At 50.3% G+C, this 3,941-nt stretch overlaps 1 pseudogene; it reads right to left on the bottom strand.

The window, feature by feature from the left end:
* Window positions 1–1,617: 1,617 nt before the first annotated feature.
* LOC127217157 (patatin-like phospholipase domain-containing protein 4) lies at window positions 1,618–2,972 on the bottom strand (annotated as a pseudogene).
* Window positions 2,973–3,941: the final 969 nt, after the last annotated feature.

Below are 3,941 nucleotides of genomic sequence, written 5' to 3' on the forward strand. Positions count from 1 at the left end.
TAGCCATGCAGGTCATTAACATCTATGAAACCTGAGTGCCACTTGCCAATGCAGAAAGCTTTTTACAAGGACTTCAACTTGTGGGCAGATCATTTGGGTTTTTAGGCCTTGCACTTGGTGCTATTTTGCCACAGCACTAAAGAGGCCCAGGCCAACTTTCTAACAAGACAGATACTGTCTTTGACTCAAGAGAAAATGCCTCTGCCCACGTGTGGCTGAACAAACTATTCACCAGTGAAGGGTAACACAGACGGGTCAAATATCTAACCTAAGATAGGAAGGTTACAGGCCTGGGTGACCTCTCCAATGATGGGTAAGGAATTATGCTGATGTTCTCTGTCACCTAAGGCAGGTGTTAGTTTATATTACGAGAAAGGGGGACCTGTAGGGCCCTGCATAGACCACTGAAGTGCCTTGAGCTTGCCTGAAGCTGTTGGCGGGAACTCCTTGCCCCAAGGCTTTTGTTGGTCGTCTTCCTGTTTTGATGACACACACCTGGTGACAACACACACCTGGTAGGGAGGAGCTAAGCCTAAACTTCCTATAATTTTTCTACTGTGCTGTGAGTCAGTATTTAAGCCCATTCTTTCCCCACTATTATTATTGTTGTTGTTCGTCTCCACCGTTATTGTTTCGCGGGTTCTTTCCCTTCTTTTTAGTTTTATTTTTTCCTCCTTCATGTTTTATCCCTGCACGCCCTGCCCATTCCTGTGCCCCCCTCACACACATGACCTGGCCCAAGTCAAAGAACAGAAAATAACAACAAACAACTAAAAATAAACATGCATATCATACATGTAACATAGGTGGAGGAAGTGCAAATATGTAACCCACATATATAACCCAACCGCCAATGTATCGACCACGTATTTATTTCCCCTCCAACCCCAACCACACCCTGGTAAAGCAAATAAAACATGTTATCCATGTGAATTCATGTGTTTACTGCATGTCCTTGTGTTAATTACATGAACTCGTATGTAAACTCTGAGGGCTCCTACGTTTGCTGCAGTGGCTCAGATGTTGCCCACATGACTTCGCGTGCTACTTACATGCTAAGTATGTGACACCAATGCAAACTACCTAGTTACACATGCTAGCTACATGGGATCTCACAGTAAGTACATGAAGCCATAATGTAAGTACATGACCATGTATGGTAAGTACATGAATACCATGTTGTGCACATGGGCTCACATATTAACTACAAGGGATCACATGTCAAATACACAGGCTCACATGCTAACTATACGGGCTCACATGTTAACTACATGGACCTACAAGGCAAAAACATGACCTCATAAGTCAACTGCACAAACTCACATATCGAGAGGCTCACATGTCAACTATACGCGCTCACATGCCATGTACACAGGTTCCAATGCGCACTGCACTGGCTCACATGGAAACACCATGACTCCATATGTGAACTGCATGTAATGGAGGCGGCACCAGCCGGGATATCATGTGTACACGCGACATACGTAAGTGTTGTGGAGGTGGCGCATTAGGATCACAGAAGCCACAGGCACGACATGCGTGTAAAACAAACGACAAGCATGTAAATCACAGGGACTTCATTTATTCAGCTACATACATGTGTGCACACACACCTGTTCACCAGAAGCAGCCCTTGCGGCGCAGGAAGCTCATGGTGTCGCAGAAACCATCATGGTACAGGGACTCCAGGCTTGCACAGGACAGCGGGAAGAGCGCTCGGGCCAGGCGGGCAACATTGGCAGTGGAGATCTAGGCGGGGCCGCAAATGAGTGTGGGTGGAGCCAGGAGTGTGTGTGGGCTGGGCTGGAAGTGAGTTTGGTGCAAGCATGCTGTGACAGGAGTGGCCACGGAAGCCCCACATGGCTCACCTGCACGTCCTGTCCAGTCACGTGCACGCTCGAGCCAAGACCTTGGCCAGGGTCGTGGGGCGAGATGTCATGGCATCCACAGAATGGGGATACGGTGAGGGTGCAACCTCCAGGGGGCAGGGGGAGGCTGCGTGATCTGCCCAGGCCTGGGGAGATGGGGGGGCCGGGGGACATGAGAGGAATGGCCACAATATACACGCGTGTTCGGGGTCACCTGTCAGAGAAACGTGTGACCACACCCACCCACACCGCCCTGCCCACCTGACCCTGGAACTCCACGGGCTTCAGCCCTGAGTAAATGGGGACAAAGCAGCTGGCGAGAAGGACCTGCACATGAGGGGAAACATAGGACACGCATGAGGGGAAACGTGGGACACACATGAGCATAAACAATACACGTATGTGCAAACATGCGACACACATGTGCAAACACAGATGAAATATACATGTAGGAAACACAGAACATGACACATTCTTACACTTGCGGCCCTGCCCCCTCACCTGTACGACGTCCTCACGGGTCGGGAACTGGAACACAAGTCGGTTCTGGAATTTGTTCACCACAGTCAAGGACACATAGAGCTGGCCCTGCACCAGGACATGAGCATGGGCTGGGAGGATCCGGTCTAGGCCGTCCCTGATGGTGCAGGTGAGGGGGGACACATGTGACCTGTGACCCCTGAAATGGGATCCACATGCGTGACCTATGACATGTTACATGTACCATGTGATGTGTGCCCCACAACATCCCCTTAACCCCCCCATGCACCTCAGCTGCTCCATGAGGTAGAAGCTGGGTGTGGCCACGCCCAGTGGTTGCTGCCTGGTATCCTCGGCCAGGATGTGTGCAAAAGCCTGTGCAGGCCTGTGGGAAGGGTGGGAAGCACACACGTGACCCCTGACATGCAACATGTCACATGTCACATGTGCCCTGCCCACACTCACCTCCAGCTGCTCAGGGGAAGTCAGCAGCACTGCTGCCACCAGGGCCCCGCCCGACGCCCCTGCATAGCCCCTGACATCACCCAGCAGCCCCGCCCCATGTGCCTACAGCCCGGCAGCCACGCCCAGGTGGTAAATGCCCAGGAATCCACAGGCCCTGAAAGACAGGTGGAAGGGCGGGGCCATCCGGGGGTGGGGGCAGAGCCTATGGGACGTGTGGGCAGAGTTTCTGGGGGAAGGATGGGGTCACGTGAGGAAAGGAAGCCACGCCCCTTCACAAAAAGAATGACAGAAATGGCGTCTCTGTCTTCACTGCTGCCCTCCTGGACTACGTTTCCAAGGAGGCTGCATGCTGGACCTTGTTCCCTGTGACATCACTGTCTGGCGACTTCCCCTCAGCTTCCCACACTGTGGAATTTTCCCAGCAGTCTCGGAGCCCCGCCCATCTCAGGGTGGAAGGGGACTATGATTCCCAGCATCCTTTGCTACGCCTACAGTGGTCACTGTGTCCTCACTGGTGCGCGGCGCCCTTCAGTGTCCTACCTAGATGGCGGCTTCACTTTATGAAGCCTCTGTTCCCAAGGCCACTGCCAGGGACGATTACTGCCTCCATGCACTGCAGGGCCGGACCAGGCGGTCAAGGCAGCGCCTACTCATTCCAAGTCTGCAGCAATGGCGTCATTGCATTCTTTCTCACAGATTTGAGGAATAAAATGAATGAATAAAGAGATAATTTCTCATAATTCATCCCTAGAGAGATAACAAAATGATATCAACATTGATATCAATGAATAAATAAATAATGAAATCACAAGACACAGTTTAACACCAGCATGGTGGATGCAGACTCTACTCATACTGGAGTAGAAAAAGACAGATTTGAATAATGAAATAATCAGATAGTTAGATCATCCCTTTCACTTGAATCACACAAGATGGCGCCAAACTTCAGGGATCACAGATTAAATAATGAAAGAATTTAATAATTACATCTTTAAATATGTAAGCAGTTGACCTTTTTTTGTATCATCAATACCTGGGCAGACTTGCTGAACTGTCATTGTGAATGCAGCGTTTTTAGAAGATATCACATATTTAATGTAGAACGGCTGCCTCAAAAGAGATGGACTG

This window comes from Phodopus roborovskii, unplaced genomic scaffold, assembly GCF_943737965.1.
Source record: "Phodopus roborovskii unplaced genomic scaffold, PHOROB, whole genome shotgun sequence".
In the NCBI taxonomy this organism is placed as follows: domain Eukaryota; kingdom Metazoa; phylum Chordata; class Mammalia; order Rodentia; family Cricetidae; genus Phodopus; species Phodopus roborovskii.